Source organism: Megalobrama amblycephala, linkage group LG2 (assembly GCF_018812025.1).
Source record: "Megalobrama amblycephala isolate DHTTF-2021 linkage group LG2, ASM1881202v1, whole genome shotgun sequence".
NCBI lineage: Eukaryota > Metazoa > Chordata > Actinopteri > Cypriniformes > Xenocyprididae > Megalobrama > Megalobrama amblycephala.
Window position 1 is genome coordinate 44913350 of NC_063045.1, and position 27764 is coordinate 44941113.

The 27764-nt window shown below is 37.8% G+C and overlaps 1 protein-coding gene across 1 annotated transcript in view; it reads right to left on the minus strand.

Moving 5' to 3' along the window:
• The window catches only part of cadm2a (cell adhesion molecule 2a), a 269868-nt gene extending 254252 nt beyond the window's left edge, over positions 1-15616 (minus strand). The window contains exons 1-2 of the mRNA XM_048178481.1: positions 15361-15616; positions 10154-10171 (exon numbers count right to left, since the gene is read on the minus strand). The gene's annotated coding sequence lies outside the window, so the exon portion shown is untranslated. The remainder of the gene's footprint in view (positions 1-10153; positions 10172-15360) is intronic.
• Between the last annotated feature and the right edge of the window lie 12148 nt (positions 15617-27764).

The window sequence follows — 27764 nt, forward strand, 5'->3', positions numbered from 1 at the left end:
TTCTGTCATTGTTTACTTAACTTCTCATTTTTGGTGAACTGTTCCTTTAAGTTTAAGCTAAAATAAACTATCCTCTCATCTCCTGACTTCCTTTAGCTATGAAGGTCTTTTAAAGAGGTAAGTGTTTAGATGAGACTCTCTCTCTCTCTCTCTCTCTATCCTTATTTGAGGCATACTAAATGATATTTTGAAGGTCATTAGAATGAGGAAAAAAAAAAAAAAAAGATGGTTTTGTATGTGACTTGGCCTTTAACCAGCCTACAGATGGCTGGTGTCTCATAGCAACTGCAGGTGATACAATGTTTCTTACATTAAGTCTGTTCTGAGGTCTTAAGCTTTAAGTTCTGGAAATGAAAACAGACTAAAATGTATCAGAATCAATTTCAGGCAACTGTTTACAAAACATGTATGCATTAAAAACACCTGAAGAAAGCCTGCAGTTACCAGACCAGAAGTGTGTGTGTGTGTGTGTGTGTGCGTGTGTTCATTGTGTGTGACGTGTAATGAAAAATGTGCTCATGATATCTCTGAAGCCATTTGAAACTCATCTAGTCAACTCATTGGGGAAATATGTGGTGAACACACACATTTAATGCCAATACCCAATCAAGTCTAAAGGTAATAGAAACCAGCCACGAGTATTCGGGACCATGTAAATGCCCTCTGAGGCCCTCACCTCTCTGCTTCATCGATTTACAACCTTTTCCAGGCCTTCAGCAACCTTTATTGATTTCCCACTTTGTTACAATTATTGGGTATTTGTCCTGTACTTGAACTGAGAGACATTCAGGAGAGAAGTGTTCGTAGATGAGTTTTGGGACAAAAGAAATCTAGAAATGGCATTAAAGATGGAGGTGAAATGAATACACCAAAAACTTTTGAGCTTTAGTTATGAATATTAATTACATGACAAGACTCTCAGCCACTAGTACTAACTGAATCACTAAAAGTAACGCGTTGGTATGTACATGCTAGCCATAGCAGCATTACTGCTTACACTTGCCATTATGAAAAAAACAAACAAACAAACGAAGTAAACAAAATTAATTTTTTTTTTTTTCATTAAAATTTGCTAATAAATATTTGCCTTCAACTTATTCTAGAAGAAAAAAATATGAAAAATAAATTTTTTTAAATACATCAAAATAAAATATATTTAATTTTAAATTAAACAATATCAAAAATACTTTTCTAAATAAAATAATAATAACATAAGTTGCTGAAAAAACTGAAACATTGAAATTTAATTTAAAAAACTTTGCTTCAAAAACATTCTTTAACAAACAAACAAACAAAAAACAATGCTGTTAAAAACTATTAATTAATTAATTAAAATTTATTTTTGCCTTAGGGTCACTGACAATATCACCAATGCAAGTAAAAAATCTGAACTGCAGGCATGTTGGCGAAACTGTAAAAAAAAACAAAAAAAAACATGATTTTCAAGCCCTGACAAGGTCACAGCAATCAGCATGTACGTTCCTCCAGCGTTCCGCGTAATCGTCTTAACCTGAAACAATTTCCGACAATAACATGCGGCCATAAGCCAACACTATTAGAGATAATGAGACATTTATTCAAATGTGATTGCATGACTCTCCAACCTAATCTGGGTTAAATACAAACATGCATTAAAAGGCCCTGCAGTGGCTTTGTTTGAACGAGATTGTGACTATGGTGACAGAGTGTGTTGGGTTAATTACGGCCGTCGTCCACTATTAGCGGTGACGAGGCCACATTCCACCGGTCTGTTCTGATAACTTTTGGCCGTCTGTGTAATGAATTGCAATTCAGTGCGGAGAGGAAGCTGTGTATCAAAAACAATTACTCGATCAGACTGACTCATAATCACCCTAATTATCTGTATTTGCATCCTGATTAAATATTTATCTGCTATGATAAGATGCCACACTGTATTTATTTGAGATGGACTGCAGCGTGCGGTTTAAGACAGATGGAAGATGGTGAGATAAAGAGACAAATACAGGAATATCAGGAGGATACAATGACCCAGCAAGTCCGGGGCAGTTTTCCGAGGCCTCTCGAGCCCTCGTTGACAATTACTGACAACTAAATCACAGCCTGACAACAGGAAATCCTCTTACCAGATCATTCCGCGTAACACCTCATGATTTGAGATGGCCTGGTCACTTTGTGTCATTCAGTAACTGTCAAGTTCAGATCAAGCAGCCACTGAAATTGCTAGGGGAAAACGGGCATGGACAGAAAAAGAAAAAAAAAAAATGCTCAAAAGAGGAGAAACCCGATTCCATCAGAAAGAGGAGAGATAAATGGATTCTATGTAAAGGTTGTTGAGAGTGAAGCAAGAGAGACACGCAGATAAACAGCAGCACATGTGTGAGACAGACAGAGAAAGAAACAAGAAACGCCTCTCAACTCTGTGATTTAACAGTCCGGAGAGCCGTGCCCGGCAGCAGACGGGGAAACAGTTGGCATGCCTCTCATTACGGTGTCATGCCAGTGTCCCTCTCTCTCTCTTTGCCACCTGTCCAGCATACCTAATGCCACTCTGGCACTCTGCCACCTCCTTTGGCTGACATCATCAAAGCGAGCGAAGGTGGGGCGTCACCCCAGACTGGCAGCAAAGAGATAGGAAGTTGTCTACTGCCATATGTTTTTGCCCTTCCAAACCACAGGTCATTACTGCCACTTTTTTTTAATTATTTAAGTTTAATTAACCCGTCTATGTGGTCCCTCTTATGGGCCAAGAGCTTGATCCTGACAGAAGCTGAGGGTCTTTAGAAGTGCTAAGCGTTTGTGAGATCACAGAAAAGCAGTCTGTAATCACATCGTCTCCACAGAATGCTCAACACCATGTCTGACAAAACTGTTGGACGGCATCAAATCCCAACAGCTTGACATGGAGACAGTACCTTCTTCACAACGTGCCATTATAATTAATGTTGGGAATGGAGAACCAACTGATTTTCATGACATACTGTACAGCAAATGATTCACATGCAAAAGTCTTACGAGCAGTTCTTTTATTGTGAATCAAAAACATATTTCCAAAGTTAATGGCTCTTGTGTGTGATTCTTCTTAGTGAATCAAAAACATAAGAAGTTTGATTCTTCTGAGCATTTGCTTTTAATGAATCAAAAAAAAAAAAAAACATTGAGTTTGAGCAGTGAAGTCTGATTCCTCAGCTAATGACTCTTACAAATGGTTCTTTTGAGTGAATCTTGAACATACAACACATCCAGTGAAGTCTGATTCTCAAGCTAATTGGCTGATTCTTTTTAGTGAATCAAAAACATACAGCAAGTCTGATTCCTGAGTTAAAGACTTTTACAGATGTCTCTTTTTTCATAAACATTCAGAACAACCAGTGAAGTCTGATTCTCAAGCTAATAAGCTTGTTCATAAGTATTGTTCATGCATCGGAGCTGCTCAGACCGATCGGCGTATGACATCAAAGTACCGCGAGAGTGATTGGAGAGCAAATGACTCCTTATGCTTTTGAATCGCTCTCGAGGTACTTAGATGTCATACGCTGATTGGTCTGCGCAGTGCTGATGCATCTCAAACAAGCCTAATGGCTGTTAAAGGGTCATGAAACCCCCCTGTTTTACCCTGGTCGTTCACACCTCTGAGTTTCAAAAAGTCTGTGAAAATGGGTGTGTAAAGCTCTGGAAAAGTGGGAGTGTAGAGGGGGGAAGAGGGGAGAGAACAACCAATGAAGCACAGACATACAACACACTCATTATACAGAATAATGAATATTAATATATGAGCACAGAGAGAATGACAACAAACTCCCAAGCACAAGGGAGAAATGTGAAAGAATATTTAATAGGGCTAATAATAGCTACGAGCACTGCAGTCTCAAAATCAGTCTTTTAGAATAATCGTGTCGTAGCGTTCAGATAGGCTACACCGCTGTATCAGTGTCCAGTTTGCACATATAATTCATTTGAAGAAGACTTGATGAAATATGTGTGCATAACTACACCGTGCTGGTTAATGTTTGGTGCAGGAGTTGCTGTGTGAAATAAAAACTTTAAACACAGATACTTTATTCTGTATGAGCTATGTGTCACGTGGCTAGTGTTATTAAACTCATCGCGGAGCTCCGCGCTGAAACCGAGCATATGCGCGCTCCGCCTGTGTATCATAAAAACAATCGTATTTTTCATGTGTTCGTATTCAAACTCCAGTTCTTACCGCATCGCAAGCACAATACAAACAACACACGGGCTGTGCTGAGGTAAACAGCCTACGGCTTGCGTATCTGAACGCAGCTAGAGCAGGCAGAGGAGAAAGCCGCACTTTTGTGACATTTGAATTCTCCGCTGTAATGCGATCTCACGCGAACATATTTTCCATTTGTGCTGGTAGATTACAGCAAAACAATCCACATCCACACAAACCTCTGCTCTGGTCGTGTCTCAGGGAAACACATTGTGTTGAAGCACTGAGGAAACGAACACCAACGATATGTCTCTGAATGACAAGAGACCGAGGCGAGAGAAGTGATATTTTCTCATGCATAATACCGCAATTATAATCTTATGCATACTACAGCACAGTGATTGGATTGAATGAGCTTTATGTCATGAATATATATGTCGAGAATCTATGTCAGCATGTTCGAAAGTACATGTAACGTCAGATTTTGTGACGTTGCTCCAACTCAGCTTTTCAAACAGGAAGACAGAAATCGCTCTGAAAAATGCAAAAATAACTATTTTTCACTTGAATAGTGAAACATGAATAACATTAATGAGTACCTTTAGTGTTTTCAATGATGTGCAGCCTATACATATCTGTTTACATCTCAAAAAAAGTGTTTTGGGGTTTCATGACCCTTTAAGTGTTGACTCTTTTAGAGAATCAAAAACATACCTACATGAAGTCTGACTCCTGAGCGAATGGCTGCTATGAAAAGGTCTTTTTAATAGCTAAATCAGAAACATACAATAAGTCTGATTCCCAAAGAGAGTTACTTCATTTTAGTTCATCAAAAACATACAGAAAGTCTGATTCCTGAATGAAAAGCGGTTGTTTTTAGTGAAGTCTGATTCCTGAGCTAATAACTCTTATGAGTTGGTTCTTTTTAGAGAATCAAAAACATACAGGAAATCTGATTCACTAACAAATGGTTCTTTTTTAGTGAATCATAAATATTCAGCACAGCCAGTGAAATATGATTCTGGAGCTAATGGCTCTCACAAAGCCAGTGAAGCCACTTTTAGTGATTCAAAAATCACACAGCTCAACAAGTCAAGGCAAATTCCCAAGCAAAAGACTCTTACAAATGGTCCATTCAGCATGAGCAGTTAAGTCTGATTCCCAAGCAAACAAGCTTGACTGTATGTTTTTGATTTGCTAAAAATCAAAAACACAGCACAACCAGGGGTGCATTTCCCGAACAACGATGTAACTCACTGCTGAACTACCATAGTACGATGCATTGTTGCACAAATCAACTAGTCACGACTGTTTCCCGAAACCATATTGTCGCAAACCTGTCGTTCAACCACATTGATGAATGACGTCACGCAGGTGGTGGAGTAATAACTTCTTTAAATGAATCCGTTTGAGATCGAATTAATGCTAGAATTTCTGCTATAAATTACAGACATGGCATTAGAGGAGTAATTCTCATTTTCCTCAGTTATGTTGCTTTATTTCCAGATTAAATCAAATGCTTGTTCTGACGTAGGCTACTAGAGCACGTACGCACATGCGCAATCTCCAAAAACGGTGCTTTGAATCTCTTGACAAACTAAAATACATAAATGACACTTGTATATATTCGAAATAAAAGATATACATTGTACTTAATGTCAGCTTGCTTATTTTGCTCAAGATAACGATTTATTAAGTTCACATGTCATAAAAACAGGAAACTATGCTTCTAACCACAGCTCGAGAGCTGACGTTCCAACCACACAAGTTTGCGATGCAGTTTGCGAATGTTCGTTTGAACGATGGTTTCGGGAAACACTAAATGGTTGAACTATGTAAGTAACGACAGAACTTGAGATGTTAGTTAGCTAACGATGCTTTTGGGAAACGCACCCCTGTATAGTTTGATTCTGAACAAGATAGTCTTCCGAATAGTCTGATTCCTCTTATGAGTAAGTGTTTTTTTAATTAATTTTAATTTTTTTAATTTTAATTCCCTTCCCTACAGAAAATCTAATACATGGAAAAAGCTACAGATGCTGTCAAGAAAGGACAAGATTCAGCCAGTCAACAGCAGGAGCTTGTAATCTAACACTAGCACAACCTTTTAATAACCTTCCCACAATCAATATGCACATTAGTACTCCTGTATAATTCAATACGAATATAATTCAATATGTTCCTTGCGCTAAAAAGCCTCCTTGGCTAAATTAAGAACAATATGAAACCATATCATACATTTCAGTTCTTAAATTTCACCCCCCCATGGACATGCACATCCAAGCGCCCATGTAATTAGAAACATTTTTTGTTTGAACTTTCTGCCATGACCTTTTGATGGCCCTGTAAACAAATGAACAAGCATTCCCTCCCCTCTACTATTCCCTAGCAGCAAGGCCTCATGGGTAATGTAGCCCATACTTGTAATACTGAAGAGCCTGTCTTCTCAGGTGTACTTTTTTTTTCTTTTTTTTCCCCATTCTTTACAATATCCTGTAAGGCGACGCTGTCCTAAATGCAATTACTGTACACAGCAGAGCGGAGCGGAGAGTGTCCGCGGGGATCGCTGGTAAACAGGATGCAGTCAGGGGGTGCAGGAGTTCTGCTGCTACCTAATTTAATTGGCGCGGCTACTCAGCTAGCCCCAGGTGACTGCTACATGGAATCTTTATAAAGAATACGTTTAAATCACCCTAGGCTATATTGATGCATCTTTTTTTCTCAAGACCCCTTCATGCTGACGTTTTTTTATTGCTTTCGCTCCGTCCCAGGGAGGAACTGTCGTCGCCATGATGAGTTTATAAGGAAGATATTAAGAGTGTAAACAGTGATGGTACCGCTGAGATGAAAAATAAAGAAGAGAAATGGTTTGTAAAGGAGAGAATCCAAGACAAAGAAAGAGAGGATACCGAATCCAAAGCCTGCTGTTATTTCTTACTTGTAAAAATGATTGCACCAAAGAAGCCCATTCAAAATTTTCTTTACTATTTTTAGCTTCAAAATCTATATGAAGAAGTGTTAATCACTCAAAATTATGACGGATAAAACTGAAGCTGGGGGAACATTCATATCCCATTGCTTACGATGATTTAAGTTTGTATACAGAATTCCTGGGATTTTATGTGGACATATGATAGCTGCTATTAGGAATTTTATAGGTTTGAGCACTTTAGAGAATTGCTGATGTTGTTTTGTTGCAGTCAGGTTGTGTGTGATTAGCGTTTCCCTCTGGCAAACTTATTCCCTGTTGAATTCAAGCTATTTCTCGAAATACAAATGCAAATATCTTACAAGTGCAGTTTATGTGCACAGACAAAAAAAAAAACATTTTGATGTAATAACAATAATAAACAAACAAACAAACTCATTCCATTCAAAAGTTTAGGTTCAGTAAGATTTTTTTTTTTTTTTTTAAATAAATACTTTTATTCAGGAGATAATTTTTTATTAATAGTGACAGTAAAGACATTTCTGAAGGATCATGTGACACTGAAGACACTGTAGACATAAATTACATTTTAAAGAATAAATTATACTTTAAAATATGGGTCAATGACGTGACGCCTAAATTTTCTGTCCGGTTGCATTTTTTTTCAGTTAATATTTGGTTTAAATGCATAAAATACCATATATATGTAGTACTTCTCCAGTGCATGTACTCACTGTAACTTTTCAAAAAAAACATTAGTTATATGTAATTTTCTGTTATTTAATGTGTCAAAATATCAAGTGGTGCGACCGTCCGGTCATAATTTCTGTTTTGGAAAGTCTTTGAAATTACTCTAAATTTATTCAAATTCATTTTCTGCATTAATTGGCATGATTTTCATGTTTTGTAATCCTGTACAAAATTGCAAAGCATTCATATTTATATTTATATTTCCATTATAATATACAAACAGACTTTGTCCGATGATGTCCATTTTATGAAATATCATGTGGTGCGACCATCAAAAAATGGCCACTTTGGGACTTTCATGTTGAAATCCATTCAAAGACAGGAAGTTGCATCACATACCACTTTGCGAAGGACCCATGGAAGCAGCGAGCAGGTTTGTATCTCTGCCTTGAATATGGAAAAAAATAACCTTTTAATGTCTGGTACTGTATGTATTTCCCACATTTGGATATCATGTGGTATGACCTCAAAAAAAAAAAAAAAAAAGAATATTGAGTTATTTCTTCAAATATATACTTTTATTACAAATTTCATAGTGACCTTTTTTGGGAAGCAAGCTTGTTTTGTTTAGGTGGCCAATTCTGTGCCTGTAAATTTGGACTGAATTAGAAAATATCATGTGGTGCAACCACTGCAGAATGTTTTCCATGATAGATATACGTCCTAGATTGGCAGTTTTTGTGCTTTTATAATTCAATTGATGATTTACATACATAAAGTACTTAGTATCATTTGGAATAGATTCTTATGCAATTGGGTAATTTTATAAAAAATATTTCAGACAGTTTATGTTTGTATTGTACAATATGAGAAAAATGTAAAAAAAAATTTTTAGAGCATGAAATTTCAGTTTGGTAATTATGCATTTATTAGTCATTTATTGTTTATTTATTTATAGCTATTTCAAGAAGGCAACTCTGAAGTTATAGAGCAAAAAATAAGGTCATTCTTTACAGAATCTCAAACGAACTGCAAACACTTTGTTTCTAAACACTTTACTGAGAACCTGTGTAAAAAAAAAAAAAAAAAAAAAAAGCATGTTAAGGAAATGAATTATTTTTAAGATAAATCACGGTCGCACCATATGACATTTTGTAAGGCTATGGCCAATTCATCTAGATAAAAAAAAAAAAAAAATCACTTAATTTAAAATTTAAGTTTATGTGTACACAACATTCTTAATGCTTGAACAATTGCAATAGATATTATTATTTTGACCCATATATTAAAATAGAAGACAGGTATTTTAAATTGTAATAATATTTCACAATATTACTGTTTTTACTTTATTTTTGATCAAACAAATACAGCCTTGTTGAGAATAAGAGACTCCTTTCAAAAACTTTTTCTTTTTTTCTTTTTTTTGAATCACCAAACTTTTGAATAGTATACACACAATCCTAAACATTGGTTTGGTTCACATATTTCCACACACAAAGAGCTTTGTGCACTTTTTTACTATACAATTTCTGAGATCCGAATGATTCATCTTCAGCAACCAACGCAAGTCCTGCTCTTCAGATCACACCCACAGCTCTGGAGAAACCTTCATGCTTATTTTATCAATTCTAAATGCCATCTAAAACAAAAGAGCTGCTTGACTGGAAAGAAAGAAAGAAAGAAAGAAAGAAAGAAAGAAAGAAAGAAAGAAAGAAAGAAAGAAAGAAAGAAAGAAAGAAAGAAAGAAAGAAAGAAAGAAAGAAAGAAAGAAGGAAAGAAGGAGAAGGAAGGAAGGAAGGATGGACAACAATACGCTAGCTAGACCAATTAGCAGTGCCAAATGTGTCCACTGAGAAAATCGTATCCTCCAAACCACTGGCACCAACTCATTTCCTCATGTACAAAGTCACATTCTTCACCAACTACATGCATCAATTCATCACACAAAACTCATTTGTTTAAATTTTAGAAAACTTTAGAAAAAAAGGAACAAAATCTCACACATGCTTTAATCTCCCTGACAATGAGAATCAAACTCTGGAAATAATCGGGCTGTATTCTGAGCAGGCTCATTAGCTGATTTTCTGATACGTCTAAACGGAACGCCGGATGATCCGTTCACGTCTCATCTCGAGGCAGTGTCGGCCGTCACACAGTCGTGAGCCCACACTCATCGCTGGATCATTCCAATTATCCCAAGAACAAACTCATCGCTCACATCACCAACTTCCTCTAATTTGAGGTATTGTCAGATTAGTGCTTGACTTCTTGCCTTCCCTAAGTGGCAACAGCTTAAAACCAGTACAGACACAATACAGCCTTAGCAGATGAAGTCTGATGATGTTTCAGCAGGAAAAAGGAGGATTTGAAACTGTGCTTACCTGAAACGGCGAGAATATCTGATCAGCCAAACAGCACATGAGGAGAGAGAGAGAGAGAGAGAGATGGTGATTAGACCAGAGGTAATCAATCTTAAATGATTATCACCATTAGATTTAATCACTGTTAAATCTAATTAACTAGCCATTAAAGTGCTTCTTCAGGTGGTCAGCATTCCTGAGATGAAAACTGTCACACAACTGCAGTGACATTACAAAAGTACATCAATTATTCCTTGACAAGGACTATTTCATTCAATGTATAGGAAAAGGAAGACTGATGCTAATTATTCATGGTGGAGTGAATACTTAATTTAATGAAATTAAACATTATTTCCTCTGGAGAGCTCTTATTCATTTCTTAAAAAAAAAAAAAAAAAAAAAAAAAAAAAGATTCTGCAGGTGGGTATATATAAGATTGAAGCTCATCATATTTACTGCAATAGATTTGCTCTCCAAGTTTAGGTGTTGAGATGAATAAGCAGGGAAATATGCATGGTGACCCCTTGTGATTATGCAGATTGCAAATTGAATTTAATTTGCTCATTAACAGAGGTGAAGTCAATGTGTGTCTGTTTGGGTTAGGGTTAGTTTATGGTAATTATAATTAGCTGTATTTACATTTTGACACCAGCGATGCAGACTCATCAGAGGTGGAAATGGTGACATGTGGAAATGGTCACAGGAGGACCAGGGGTATATTTCTAGTGTACCCCTTTAAAAGCTTGAAGTTTATTTGAAATAGTTCTAAGTATTATACATTTAACTATACAATTTTCGCTAAATACATAAACATAGTATAAATATACTATCTATGAATATATAGCATTTAACAAAGAATGCAGCGAAGATAGATAGATAGATAGTAGGGCTGCACGATTTATGCACGAAAGGCTGCGATGATTTAATGCGCAGCTTGTCAGAACTGTACGGCTCTGTGATCAGTAGTAAATGCTTCTCCATCTGAAAGCCAGAGGGCGCTCCTGTGCAGAAACTCAAAATATGCCATGCAGCAGAAGAAGATAACGTGCATCATATCACTGTAGCTGAATAAACAGAAGATTGAAACGGTTTGATTAAAGCAGAACTAAGTAACCTTTTTTACCTTCATAAATAGTTTCCTTACGATGGTTAATTGACTTGTAGTGGTGTGTTTGAGGCGTGCACAAACCCCCTCTGGCACGTCTACGCCAGAAAACAGGCACTTGCAAGTTGAGCTGCGCCGACCCGACACAATCTCGCCTCATGTTCACGTTCACGCGAGAGTGACAAAATGCTTTACGGTAATTCAAAAACAATGTATATATTATGACTTTAGAAGACAATTTCGAAAATTACCCACCTCCATCGAGGTTTCTTGTACTGTATTTGCAAAACTACTGCACTGGTGAGCGTTGTAGTCGTTATAGTCCAGAGCTGCGCTTGGACTCAGGGTCAATTTTATTTTTCGTATTGTGCGATATATCGTGCAGCCCTAATAGATAGATAGATTCATTCTTTGGAAGTGTCAGGACCAAAAAATGTTCGTCCAATCGTTGAATTCAGTCGCAATGTAATGATAGAATGTCCTACCTTCCTGTCAATCTATGTATTTTCATACCTCTTATGTGTTTCTATGGCAACACTATAAAATTATTCTGCAGCAGACAGGTGTTACAAATCAGAGCTCTTTATGTAGTATACGTTCATTATTACTGTAATGTTGTGTGCTTTGAGAGATGAGGTAGTTTAACGGCATCTCTCCTGACGTTTTGCAGACTCTGCTCAGGCTGTGTGCGTTCATGTGTTTTGAAGGAGGCGTGGCTTTGGAGAGTGCTCTGAAGGTAGGGTGGGATCATATGCTTTCAAAGCTAAAGCTTGCTATTGCTAGCCACACAAATTGTCTACCCTACCTTTAAATGGCCTGTTACAGTGACAAAAACTGATGCAAAAGGACTAAGAATGGCCTTTAGAGGGCAGGTGGGGGTGGCAAATCCAGGACAGCCATCAGGGTAGCATGAGGTCATCAGCAGTGTTGGGTAAGTTACTTCAAAAAAGTAATTAATTACTAATTACATCATCAATGCTGTATTTAAAATACTTTTCTAATTACACTGTCTGAGAAGTAACTTAATTACTCAATAAGTAACTTACTAATTATTTCTTAAAATCCCTATAAACTTTGACCGGATAGACAATAGAAAGGAAACTCTTTTAATAATTTAGTCAAATATGGAATAGTTTAGCCTTTTATAGCTTTTTAAAACAGTTTACCTTTATTAAAACATATACTATAATACTTTTATTTACTTTATAATACTTGCATTTTTTTAGTAACAAATAGAGATGTCACTATACCAAAAATCTATAGTCGGTACCGATACCACCAAAAGTGCACAATATTTGATACCAAAGTCGATACCATGGTAAAGAAAGAAAGAAAGAAAGAAAGAAAGAAAGAAAGAAAGAAAGAAAGAAAGAAAGAAAGAAAGAAAGAAAGAAAGAAAGAAAGAAAACAATGCTTTTTTTCAGGTAGGTCTAATAGTAGTAAGTAAAAAAATACACAGAAATTGAATAATCAAATATAAAATAACTCTGTATAGTCATAACTGTATAAATTAAATATAGATTAATCCTTATTAAAGCTTTTCTTTTGTTGTTTGATTATCATTTATAATACAGACAGCCAATAGTAGACAGCAGTTTTAAAGTGCATATTGCAGGTTAAACATTTTTTTCGAGATGAATATATAATCTTGTACAAAAATACCATATAAAAAGGTACTGCAGAGTTTAAAAATGTTTTGCAGGACATAAGGGCATGAATTTAGTAGATAAAGTGACGGTCTCTGTAAAAAACGCTTTTTTTTCAGCATTGCGTCATTTTACATCACTCAAGGGAGTCAATCGCCGAGCTCTGTGTTGATTCAGTGCAGAGTAAGCTGGTATTCAGTAACAGCGGCCGTGAATAAGTGTGTTTTCGGTAGTTTTTGTATTCTATTTATCATCGTCATGGTAAATTATTGTGTTTGTGGAGGCTGCACAAACTCCAGCCTGTCAGGACATCGAGTCCAGAGGTTTACTAACAAGAAGAGGGATGCTGCTATCTTCCGTGCCGGTGTGTTTTGTGCAGGTGAAGAGAAGGGACTTCACTTCTGCATCTGCTTCGATAAACGCGTTCATTATAGACCGGAGGATTATTATCATAGTTCAACATTGTACTACTACTGTAATTCATTATATTAAATGAATAAACTTACACACGCGATGCTTCTTCAACGTTTTACTTGAATCAATTTCAACACTGATAAATACAAATTATGTTCACAAATACATACACTCTTACACAAAACCATTATGTGCTGGTAATGTACTCCATTTTCATTCATGACATGTATATAAACTTGACTGTAAACGTATATAGCCTATACATTCAAGTTCACACAACTACATAATCAAGACGTCATGCATCCCCACACTATCAATGAATGGGAACGGAATAAACTCATAACACAGAATTAATGAATAAAGGATAACATTACAAGAAACACATACAGTAACACTGCATGTTCGGCCTCCGGTGGGAGACATCACGGATCCGTCAGAGAGATGAAACGTGAATGGTGCACCGTAAGTCTTGTTTTTTTATTATTTTTTTTTTTTTACATTTGCTAACTAACGTTACCACATCAGTCGTGATGAGAAACTGCTATATAATGTTAGTGTGGACGAATGTTAAGGAAGTTTATTAGTTTCTGTTATTAGTAATCAATAACGTTACTCCTATCGATGACCAAGCTTTGCTTTTGCCTGATTCATAATAATCTGTACAATATTGTGATCTGAGAACAGTGTCACATATCGTTAGCTAACGTGTATATCTATAAGCTAACACGGGCCTCTGCCCTGTTCTCCACTGGTTCTCCTGACACCACAATTTTAATCTTTTGACCGTTATTCTGTCTAATTCTGGCCTGTCCCTGCTCTCTTGACCACATAGCAGGCTAATTGTATGGCTGTGGTTTGTTATACGAGTATGAATAAACATTTACAATTTCCTCAGTGTCTGAACTGTCATTGCGATTCATTGTTTTCCTATTGTTTATATTGATCGCGCTCCCTTCAGTTACGTCACTTCCGATTTGGCATTTTTCAGATGCGGAAGTAAAATTTTCTCACAAAAAACGACTCCAGAAGCCTAATTAGCGTATTTATAAGTGTTTTTTCAAGAAAATCTATTTCATACATTATTTTTCTATACATTGAATCACTGAAGCTCTAACCTGCAATATGCCCTTTAAAGGCTGCTGTCACTAAGACCTAATGGACGGAGACAATATGATGTTACACATGCTAGGGCTGCACGATTAATTGCACGAGATTGTCATGCGTGTCTCATCAGTAAAGCCGGTTCTGTGATTAGCGGTAAATGTCCATCACCTGCTTTCAAATGGAGCGGCACTTAATATACAGAGCCGTAGTTCGCGGACAAGCTACGCAATATCGTGTTCATAATCGCAGATGAATCGCTTTCGATTACGAACGCGATATTGCGTAGCTTGTCCGCGAACTATGGCTCTGTATATTAAGTGCCACTCCATTTGAAATCAGGTGATGGACATTTACCGCTAATCACAGAACCGGCTTTACTGACGAGACACGCATGACAAAAGCATGCGATTAATCGTGCAGCCCTAACACATGCTGTTCACATTCACATAACCAACGCGAATATACGCCAAGACGGGCATTTTGACATAACTGTGTGTGTATTTGAACGTTTATGTGTAATAAACCGCGAAAATTTGACACTCGCGAGAGGCGGCTATGTGTGTGAGCTTTGGCTGACTGAAGGCCGTCTCTCAGAGAGCGCGCGCAGTTTTTTCTCTCTAGGACACAGCTTACATTTTACCGTAATTTTCTTGCCTACCTGTGTCAAAAAAGTGAAGTAACTGTATTATTTCCATTCTGCAAAACAGCCACTCGCTTCTGCCGACATCTTCAGACAGCAACTACACAGCCGACTGGCGCGAAGCTGTGAACTCACGCGCAACTGCACTACAGCTAACGATTTTAAAGAGGCAGCGTTCACTTTTACTTTTAGATGACAAATTTAGATTTTAAATTCAATATTGATTTAAACAACTGTTGAACTAATTTACAGTATGTAACGAAAGTACATTATAAGTAACTGTAATTAAATTACCTAAAAATGAACAGTAATCCCTTACCTTACTTTTTACTTACACCCAACACTGGTCATCAGTAACAAAGTCCCTTTAAGATAAGTCATTTCACTCGGCGGCCATCTTTGAAACGCCTCTCGGGCATCCTGGGCATCACGCAATCTCTTTGAATGGGGAAACATTAAATTCTCGCCAACCTTAGGATTAAATTTTATATTTGAAATCACCAATGAAATCTAACAACAACCGGCTCATAAATGTAGTTTCTAAATGCTCGTATCATGACAAAAAAAAAAAAAAGTATTTTTCAGGCTGGATCAAGCTAATCCGCATGCGCAGATCTAACTTTCTTTTATTACTGTCTATGGGCGCGCGTCTGACGGTTTCAAGTTTCCTACGCCCCATGAGGCCTTGCGTCAAACGTGGGAGCGTCTTCCGGTTCTAAGTAAACAAGCTAGACGTGACACTCATTCATTCAACAGTTGACAGTAATTCAAGATTTAACGATCCAAACTTGCGAACGTTTGTTTTTTACTTAAAGATTTAAGATTCCGGCATCAATATTTGAACGATGTTTTACAATAAAAAATGTTACAGTAATAGTAATTTATTAATTTATGTCAGGAGTGCACATCAATCATGCTGAATCTAACTGATATTTATATTGACATAAAAAGAAAACACAGACCTATTCAGTTGCGCCTGCTTCCTTTTATTTGCGATCACAAGAACGCAAAAAACAACTCCACTAAGGCTTTTAAATCCAAAGGCTTACACATTTAGAAATATATTGATAACATACCCTATGTTTACGTCACTTTTCTGAGCATTTCTATGTATTTCCCTCTATGCGATGATTGCTATCCGAGGATGTTTGCGCGATCTCTTCGTCTATCTATCCTGATCCTTTCAGCCAGAGCAACAGAGGGAGCTCATGAGAAGACAACAGGAGTTATGAGTTATACGAGTTAACCGAGTGTGTGTGAATCTGTGAAAGATATGCATTTGTCAGGAATCAACAGGCACAGGGAAGAGACAGATAAAACATTAAACCAATTAAATTATAATCACATAAGAATTGTCTTCGTTCCTCAAGCAGTCTCTGATATTTTCCATAAACGTGTATTTATTATCGCAATGGTTAACATAAATAGCCTTTAGCATCGCATATATGACAGTGGAAACGCGACTGGCTCTGGCACGCACGACACGTTAGGAGTCAATAATATAACATCATAAGGCTTTGGTGCTAGCATCAGTGACAGGTGAAGTACAGACAGCGGGTTGTTCATGTATTGCAGGGTCAGGATGCTCTTGTAGTCATGCAGCAGCACTTTTGTGGAAGGTCAGTAAAGTAAAGAGCAATTAAGGACACGTTTATTGTATTGTGATATTATTAACTAATAATGTAGTAAACTGAGATGTTGTCCCTGAGCACTGTAACGACATCTCTCATTAAGATTTGCAACTTTACAAAGTAAACAATGATCCAAAAAACACTTAGCCTCTTCGCTAATTAGCACACAAAATACCATTGGTAGGCTGCTTCCGCCGCCTCACCGGAAGATGTACCCACGTTCTCTTTTACAGTAGCGCCCCGCGGAAACAGGTGGATAGAAACCGGTGATTCTAACGGCCGCTGAAGTGACGCGATGACTTTACCAGTCCGCGATTGGCTCTTATTTAGAAGGCGGGACTTAGGGGCCGTTCACACAGAACGCGTCTTTGCGTCTAAAAACGCGAGACGCCGCGCTCAGGAGTGGTTTTAAAAAAAAGCGCAGCATAGAACGCGAGAGTCTCGAGACGCACCTTTGAGACGTGATGCAATAAGGACAATAACGGAAATAATAGAAATAGGCAAACTGCAGAATTTACAGATACAAGTTTTGACATGGAAAAAAAAGAAAATAAGATAATAATGAGCGCCTCCTCCGCCATGTTGCCATTAAATAAAACAGTTGTCATGCCAACTCGCAACGCTTGCCCCGCCTCCAAGTTCTTCTGATTGGTCCACTGTTTTGGAACTGACATTGATGAGCTGCGCTGCGTGTAAAAGTTGAAATTCTTTTAACTTGACACAGCGTCTTAAAAACGCGGCGCTCATGTGTGAGGCGCTGCAAAAGACGCGAGACGCGAGCGTAACGGTCATGCACGTCCGTCAAGCGCGTGTTTACATAGAAAAACAATGGGAAAGTAGCGCATTGGAATAGAAAAACGCGTTCTGTGTGAACGGCCCCTTATTCCGCCATATTGCGCGTTACACTTTCTCCCATTCAAAACAATACGAGTGACAGGTCTTGTGTTATTCTTTGTCAGTAATCAGTTGGATAAGGGTGGAGAGAACTGGACAGCTTGCCACAAATTTGCAAACTCTGACAAGGTTTTGCTAGACACTTGGTCCACCAAAAGCTGAACCTAAAACACAGGGCCATGTGCCCTGACACAGCAATTACCACAGCCATGATTAAAGAACAGACTGAGACCTCACTGATGAGTGCATTGTGATGCATAATAAATAGAGATGCACCTATTCTAGGTTTACAAGGTTTACAACATCATAAGGTTATTCAGACAATCTGGTACCAAATCACTCTGAGGTCTCATTCTTCTCTTCATTCCAACCCAGAATCCTTTTTGGTCTTGAAAGTACTGAGCTTTACTTTTTTTACTAAAGAGCTTTAGCGTAGATCAGTCTTATTTCTGTCTGCCTCTTTCTGCAAGAGTGACAATCCAAGGCGATCTACAAACCCCTCTTATTAGATTGAGTAACATTAGTTACGCTCACACTACTGAAGTGACCGCACCATCCCTCAAACCCCACTAAAAGGAGGTTATCACCCTCACTACACATTCATAATGAATGACTATGGATTCCAAAGGATTAGGCAGGCTTCAAGTGACTGTTTTTCTACACGTGTTTCACTACTCTTTGATCTTAATTCTTACTAATTACAGATAAATTTGAGTTGCATTATATTTATATGCAAAACATTCTTTGGTCAAATTATTTATTTATTTTTTGCAAAGGTCCCTGACACTGTATTGATGACAGGCCATGCTCTGCACACAATGGCAGTGGTTTTAAGGTCTTGACTGATATTTCTTCTAACACAAACCATATAATCACACATGCTGAGAATAAAGGAAATGACCCGTCATTTCTGTGATTGTGCTGCCATTTTCAAATGATAATTCCATTTCCTGTGAACTCTCAAAGCGACTGATCATACACTGAGGAAATGGCTCAGAAATGCCCAACAGGTAGTCTTCAGAATTACACTAGCTCACAGAGATCAAAGGCAAGCGATTAAAAAATGAACACGTACTCCATTACTCAATTCTCAACCAGTTGGTTACAGCTCCTGGTTTGGATAGTGTCACAGTCAGCAGGTATAAAACAATACTGAAAGCAAATAATAAAATGCAACTAACCATATAATTGAGGTTTCAAAAGTTATCAACCTGTGATCTTTCCTAAACACAGTGGGAGAAATCAAGCCATGTCAATCTCTATTTCTTTCAACCACACACATTCTCTCCTACAGTACATTTCCTTTCTCTTTCATCCCTGGCTCCCCATCATTCCTACTGGCAGAGCCATTACATTGGGTTGGCAGTGGCAACAGTGGATTCTGGCTGGCACCAGACATTTCATCAAGACCAGCAGTGATTCTGAGAGGGCGAGGCTAAACTGCCCATTTCCCACCATGAGCTGGCACTACTGTCAATGCAAAAGGTCTCTAACAGGCGGAACCTGCGCCAAATGGGGTCCGCTGGAGTCCAGGAACACTGAGCGAGACGGAGTGAGGCTCAATCCCACAGAACACAGCACCTGCTGACCACTGCATGGAGGCGCAGCAGAGCACTGGGTGACCTTTGAGGGTGGAGATCCATCACAGCTGCTGAGTACGCAACACTGATGCATTATTTCAACGATTATTTTCATCTGCATATCCAAGTATCGTAACTAAAAGAAACCAACATTATATAACAATACATATTAAAAAAAAAAATAATAATAATGCTGTTAACATAGAATGATACCGATTTAAGTGATAAACCCACCCTTACAATAACTGTTTTGTTAATAACCCTCTGTCGATCAGACTGTCCGTGGGTGGGGATACAAAATTGCAGAAGTACAATCTAATCTCACGAAAGCCCAGGAGCTGTCAAAACAAACATGAATTTCTCAGTTCAGGAAACACGGAGAACGAGTAAACATTGTTCAAATGCTACCATGATTATAACAATACAAAGCAGGTTGAAAATTGGTGAAGTTACAAATTAATGTTATAAGCTGCTGTAAAATATTAAAGCAGATCATCTGTGGTTTCTCAACGTGACATCTCATTGATGAAACAGTGCATGTTATGAATACAAAGACAAATCTGATATTCAAGCTGACTGTATTCATGACAGTGTAAACAGCCACAGTAACCTTTCAGATACATTTTCAAGGGTTGTTCGGGAATCAAATGAATCCCAGTTTTGAAACGATACATAAAGATGAACCGCAATTTAGTCATTCAGAAATAAATAATGACTCTTGAAGCTGCAAGAAGCATAGAAAAATATTATACAGAATGTGATAATTACTTAATTGCAGGTTTATAAATTAAAACAAATTGAGATTTCCATGTCTGTATGCTTTTTTTTTTTCTTTTTCTGGGAACTAGGGACGTTCCAGTCGAATGATTGCTTTAAGTGCATAGTTATGTAATCTCTCTAAATGACCCTGCATAACAATAATTAAGCAGCAATGTCATCGTTCATATTTCCCAAGGCCGAGGACACAGCAGCACGGTATACAACCACACACTACCAAAATGAGTCATGATAATAGCACTAATTAAGCTTACATACAATCACAAGATAACTGGAACCATCATTCCCACTTCATTTCACAGGTTTAATGATCTAGCTTTACAAGAAGTGAAATTTGTCCTTTAAAATCATACAATGCACAAAAAATTGGGTTCAACCGCAATATATCTTGTCACATACTAGTTTATATATTAAAATCAATATATATAGAAATATAATAATTGGAGTACAAATAAGTGTCCATTTGCATTGTACAGAAACTAAAGCACATATTCAGGATCAAAACAAACCAAAGTAAAGTAAAGCAAAGCAAAGCAAGTGTCCATTTGCATTGTACAGAAATTAGCAAACCCGATATTCAGAACCAAACCACAAAACAAAACAAAACAAAACAAAACAAAACAAAACAAAACAAAACAAAACAAAACAAATGACAAAATCATCCAGATGTTTCTGTGCTGAAGACATAAATATAATAGAAAAAAATAATGTTTGAATGTTATTTCACCACAGCACAAGAGGGTTATTTACCTCCTGGTCACAAAAAGTGACATTTTCTTAATAGAGTGTGTTGGTTATCCCCATACTTCCAGAATCTGATAAATACACCTTCCAGAGTCATTACAAACCTTAATGGGCCAAACTGTATTTATGATGAGCCCGCAACCCACAAACTGATAACAAATCCCACATAAAAATGATCCATCAAAATGTCTAAGTTGCCAACCAGAAACAAAACAATTGTTCACGTCAAAGCACCAGACTGATGTTCTCTTCTTATCACGACAAAAAATGATTTTGCTAAAGCCGAAGAGTCGAGCCGCATAATTGATTTGCTTCTTTCTGCCATCTTTCCATTTGCAACAGAAACATAATGGGTTTTGTGAACAACATTGCAAATGGGGAATTACATAAAAGTTACTGAACGACAAACAAACGGACTAGCGAGCAGGCGAAATCTCTTTTTATTAAAAGATTAGAAGGACTGAAAAAAGCAGAAGGGATCCAGATTTATGTTGTGTTTTCAATATCTCGAAAGCGCACTAAATACAAACACACTTTGATTTCAGTGACTTTAATGGCTTGTGGGAAAACAGGTCTTGCGTGTTCAAACATGCTCTGTTTAATTGTATTGACTTAGGCGCTACTTTTCCATTAAGGGCATCTCATCTCTGTGTTCTATTAGTGCTGCGCGGTTGGGCTGGGTCGGGGTGGAGGATATTACTTTTCGGGCTGCATCGAGCAAGACATGCCACATTAGTAGCAATCAAAACAACATTTCCTTGAGATGTGGGGAGACATGCTTCAGACTCTGTGGATAAATCCACAGCAGTTACATAAGATCAAATGTGTTGAACTAAACAAACAAAGACCCGGGACGATCTTCAACTAACTAATCATACTACTGGCTGATGTCAGGAGACCAGAGCAGAGAGCAGAAGAAACTCAAGCTGTTCTTGTTTTGGATGATGTTTTTACATGCCTTTATAGGCTGGGCCTGCATGTACATTTCAGCTTCAGAACACTTTATACTGTCAGTTTAAATCAGTACCAGATTCACTGGTGTTCCTGCAGTGAAAGCAGTCTGCTGAGGCTGAGTGGGGTCCAAAAATCTGAGACTACATTAAAATATGTTAATTAAAAAATGAATAAATAAATAATAATGATTTCTCACAACTGAATTAACTGAATGGCTTAGAAATAATACTTTGTTTTATTTGTAAAATGTAAAAATGCATAAAGTTTTCTGTGATGGGTAGGTTTAGGGGTAGGGTTAAGGGAGAGAATATACAGTTTGTTCGGTATAAAAATCATTATGTCTAGGAAAATACACATAAAACATGGAAACCCAACATGTGTGTGAGTGTGTGTGCATATGTGCAAACGCATGAACATGTTCGCAGGCTCACCATCACACACAGGCTGTGAGGACAGGGGCCAGGGGAACAGACGGACAGGGCAGGGGAGACCTATTTGCTGGGGAAGTTGCCAGGTTCACCCACCGCTGGGACACATGGAGCATTTACTCTGACGGAGCTCTATCCTTTGATACCACCATGTACTTTTTCCATGTGCTGGGGGTTTGCATATGTCAAAAAGGAATTAATGTGGATGGTTGGGCCACATGACACCTGCACCAATTTGCAGTTGTTGGCAGGTAAAGCCGATCTCTGCTGGGGTTTCCTGTATGTGAGAGTTATCTGTGACTTTCTGCGACCACGTTAATGTCTTCATAATGTTCCTGTGCTGATTAATTACACTGACACTATAAGACAAAGCCCCAGACCAGAGACATCCAAACTTTGGAACTGCCAAATCTAAATGAGTTTATGAATGAGTTTATGAAAATACCAAATGCCAGAATGGTGTTGGCTTTCTCTGTCCTTTCAGAAAAGGCCCTGAGCTCCATCATTCTCTCAAACAGTTATTTCTTTCCCTTTCTGTCTCTCTCCTTTTTTTCCCTTCTCTGGTCTGTCCTTGAGGGAAGGAAATTAGCCACAATGATTTACTCCTGTCATGTCTCCAGGGCTATTCTGCTTCTAATGGACTAATTTACCTTGCTTTAATCACAAATTCACAGCTTGGTTTTCTCAGTCCCTTGACACACTACAACTTCCATTGCTTTGATATTTTTCAGCCTGAGAATGGTGGGATAGGACTGTCCCCCTCCCACTGAGAGCTGGAGTCATCTACATGAGCTTTTATAAATATTCTAAATGAAAGTAAAGAGGATATTGGGTAAGTTATAAATTAGCCCATCTTGTTTATCTCTGCTTGTTCAAAGTCAATATTAATACGCTCAAATAATTAGCTTTTTTGTTTTCTGAATGCATACTACCTTTCAAATGTTTGAGGTTGATAAGATTTTTTAATGCTTCTGAAAAAAGTCTCTTACAGTGGGTACGGAAAGTATTCAGACCCCCTTAAATTGTTCACTCTTTGTTATATTGCAGCCATTTGCTAAAATCATTTAAGTTTTTTTTTTTTTTTTCTCATTAATGTACACACAGCACCCCATATTGACAGAAAAACACAGAATTGTTGACATTTTTGCAGATTTATTAAAAAAGAAAAACTGAAATATCACATGGTCCTAAGTATTCAGACCCTTTGCTCAGTATTTAGTAGAAGCACCCTTTTGATCTAATACAGCCATGAGTCTTTTTGGGAAAGATGCAACAAGTTTTTCACACCTGGATTTGGGGATCCTCTGCCATTCCTCCTTGCAGATCCTCTCCAGTTCTGTCAGGTTAGATGGTAAACATTGGTGGACAGCCATTTTTAGGTCTCTCCAGAGATGCTCAATTGGGTTTAAGTCAGGGCTCTGTCTGGGCCATTCAAGAACAGTCACGGAGTTGTTGTGAAGCCACTCCTTCGTTATTTTAGCTGTGTCGGCCCAGTCTGAGGTCCTGAGCACTCTGGAGAAGGTTTTCGTCCAGGATATCCCTGTACTTGGCCGCATTCATCTTTCCCTCGATTGTCGTCCTGTCCCTGCAGCTGAAAAACACCCCCACAGCATGATGCTGCCACCACCATGCTTCACTGTTGGGACTGTATTGGACAGGTGATGAGCAGTGCCTGGTTTTCTCCACACATACCACTTAGAATTAAGGCCAAAAAGTTCTATCTTGGTCTCATCAGACCAGAGAGTCTTATTTCTCACCATCTTAGCAAACTCCATGCGGGCTTTCATGTGTCTTGCACTGAGGAGAGGCTTCCGTCCGGCCACTCTGCCATAAAGCCCCGACTGGTGGAGGGCTGCAGTGATGGTTGACTTTCTACAACTTTCTCCCATCTCCCGACTGCATCTCTGGAGCTCAGCCACAGTGATCTTTGGGTTCTTCTTTACCTCTCTGACCAAGGCTCTTCTCCCCCAATAGCTCAGTTTGGCCGGACGGCCAGCTCTAGGAAGGGTTCTGGTCGTTCCAAACGTCTTCCATTTAAGGATTATGGAGGCCACTGTGCTCTTAGGAACCTTGAGTGCAGCAGATTTTTTTTTTTTGTAACCTTGGCCAGATCTGTGCCTTGCCACAACTCTGTCTCTGAGCTCTTCAGGCAGTTCCTTTGACCTCATGATTCTCATTTGCTCTGACATGCACTGTGAGCTGTAAGGTCTTATATAGACAGGTGTGTGGCTTTCCTAATCAAGTCCAATCAGTATAATCAAACACAGCTGGACTCAAATGAAGGTGTAGAACCATCTCAAGGATGATCAGAAGAAATGGACAGCACCTGAGTTAAATATATGAGTGTCACAGCAAAGGGTCTGAATACTTAGGACAATGTGATATTTCAGTTTTTCTTTTTTAATAAATCTGCAAAAATGTCAACAATTCTGTGTTTTTCTGTCAATATGGGGTGCTGTGTGTACATCAAGGTTATAATCGTTAACGAAAACGAACGAAAAAACGAAAACTAGGTGGGAAAAAACATTGTCGTTAACTGAAATAAAATAAAAACGAGGCATTACAAAAAAACGATAACTAACTAAAACTGCAATGTGTATTTGGCAAAACTAACTAAAATAAAATAAAATTATAGATTAAATGTCCTTCGTTTTCGTCTTTATCAATGTCTTTCATAGAGCAAATAACGTTCAGCTGCATTTCCTTTCCCTGCGTCTCTCACATACACGCGCGCGCACACACACACACACAGCCCCTCCCCTCCGTGCACGCCGCGTCTCCATGAGAACGAGTGTTCAACTTTGAAAGCAAGTTCTCACTAAAGGTTGGTATCTCGTGAACACCTTTACACAAACACACATTAAAAAGTGTTATAAAAATATTTTTAATTCTGAATATAACTTTGTCAGTGTGTTAATGTCGACGCGAGAAGCGATTGCTACTATAGCAAGTTAACTAGTCGCAAGTTTGAGGTAAAACGCACTTGGGTTGTAGATGTTAAAACACTATATAAGCTGTGATTCAAATATTAAATAATGTTATGTCATTTGTTTACTCTTACACTGAATGTTTGCTGCTTCAATCCAAATGTGTTTGCATAGTTCACCCAAAATGAAAATTACTGTGAGAAAAAAATCAAGTTTACAGTGTTTTAGTGTCACTGAAGGTAAACCTGCGTTGCTCATGGTGTTTAACGTTACCTCTCTTAACGTGCTCTTGCTGAATGGCAAGGATTGCACTATGGACTATTGTACCTTTTGTATGTTTTCATTTTTTTTAACTGTATTTTATTTTTTATAACGAACAAGCTGCGATGTCACATTTCCGCTGCTTTGTTGTGTGTGCGTGAGGCGCGGGCGCGATCAAACAGCTGTCTTTGCAGGGAACTTGCCTCATCGTCATGGCAACGGTTCGTAGTCAGGTCAGATTACGTCAGAGTTGGTTGCCGTTTGTTGGATGCTCAGACTACCAAACTAACGCCGATTAAACATGTTCAGTCCGGTGAAAACCGACTCAGACCAACGCCAACAGGGGTATCACACCGATCCGATCAAACTCCAACAGACGAGTTTGTTGGAGTTTGTCGGTGCGGTGTGAATTGGCCTTTACACTGAATGTTTGCTGCTTCAATCCAGACGAGTAGGCTATTGTAAATTTAGTATAGGGTGTGAAAATTGTATAGCTGTGGTATTTGTATAGGGTGTGAATTCTGTATAGACGATGTGTAGATTTTTGGTAGATTTTTTGGCAATTTTGTGAAGGTGTCACACACACACTAAAAAAATTGAAAAGCTGTATTTAAAGTTGTCTTTTTTTTGTTTGTTTGTTTTTTTATTTTTTATTTGTCATGTTCTTTTCTCAGATTGAGCTCCCTGACAATTGACAGAAATGTCTTGTTGTGGCTTAAAAATGGGTAGGCTACATGCGGTTCATGTATGTCTTCTTTAGTCAGTTTGCTCTTTAGGTTTTGTACTGGCACACGTCACTTACACATTTTGCACTTACTGCGGAGTGTTGAGACTGTTTACATATTTGTGCCCATATGTACATTGAATGAATATTTTCTAAAATTGTATGATGTTTTTGTTGAGTTATTATTACACAATACTTTTTCTGACCTTTTTGAATCTTGCCCCTGACAAATAACCCAAATTACAAAAAAAGACTAAAACTAACACTAAAACTAATAAAAACTAAACTAAAACTAAGCATTTTCAAAAAATAAAAACTAAACTAAACTAGCAAACCCACTTTAAAAACTAATTAAAACTAAACTGAATTTGAAAACAAAAAATCAAAACGAAATAAAAATAAAAACTAATGAAAAATGCAAAACTATAATAACCTTGGTGTACATTAATGAGGAAAAAAAATGAACTTAAATGATTTTAGCAAATGGCTGCAATATAACAAAGAGTGAAAAATTTAAGGGGGTCTGAATACTTTCCGTACCCACTGTATGCTCACAGTATTATTACAATTTAAAATAACTGTTTTCTATTTCAATATATTTAAGATGATGGCAAAGCTGAATTTTCAGCAGCCATTTCTCCAGTCTTGTCACATTTAGGACAAACATATTCATCCACAAAGTTACACAGAGCCAAAGCACAATAAAAACAAAGTTCTTCCATAAATTGCATGCTATTTATGCTAAAATTTACATAGTGTACCTTTTATGTTTGAATCCCTTTTATTATAGAGATCCAGCTGTTTCACAAAATACTTTTAAAAGTATAAATATTGTATTCAGCCTGTCAATATAAGCTCAATAAACTGCATGCATAATAATGATAAAATAATTAGTAAAATGTGGTTTTAGATGGAGTATAGTACTGCACACGCCTCTGAACATCATTCTCTGAAAAAAAGGTCTGCTACTTCTCCTGATGGCTGACTTTTCCTGAACTCACATTTCAGCTTATGAAACAGAAGTACAAGGATATCGTAGCGATGTTGATGGGGCGTAATTCTGAAATAAAGCTACACGGACAGGAGGAATCAACGGCGGGATTTAATGTAGCAAAAAGCTCTGTGAACATCATTGTAGAATAACAGCTGCCTCTGACCTTTTCATGAAGCCGTAGGCTAGGATGCATCAAGGAAAAATCTTTGTTTATGTCTCCTCAACACAGTCCTTTTAGTACCCGACAGCATTCACATGTTAGACATTAACATGATGACTGAATAGAGGCATAAAGGGATTTTCTGAAGGATCCCAGTTAAGCAGGGGATCACTGCTAAACCAAAACAGCTTGTCAGCACAGGGCTGTATATTTATGTTCTTTTTGGAACCTCTATGAAGATGTCTGGCAGCAAAATTCACTCCATACTGCTGGAAGGGACGTCTGTATTCTCCAGTAAAACATTCTTGTGGACGATACTTGGTTTTCTTTAAAATAATGCGGTGTGGTTTGCTGTTTTCTTGAAGGAAAGAAAGAAAAAAAGAAAGAAAGAAAGGTCATGCAAACTGCGAACAGAATTTGTCAATTTTAAACGTTCTTATTCTGACGTTCCCTTGATTGTTACTCTAGTGAAGCAAACCTACATTCAGACATGATTTCAAATGTGTTTTGGTACTACAGAGGCTACTGCAAATATGATTTTCCCTTCAGAAACAAGATACTACATTTATCTATTATAAATGTTCTTAGGAAAATGACAGGAACATAAAACACAGCATGGAAGTGTGCTTACAAATCTAATGTCATCAAA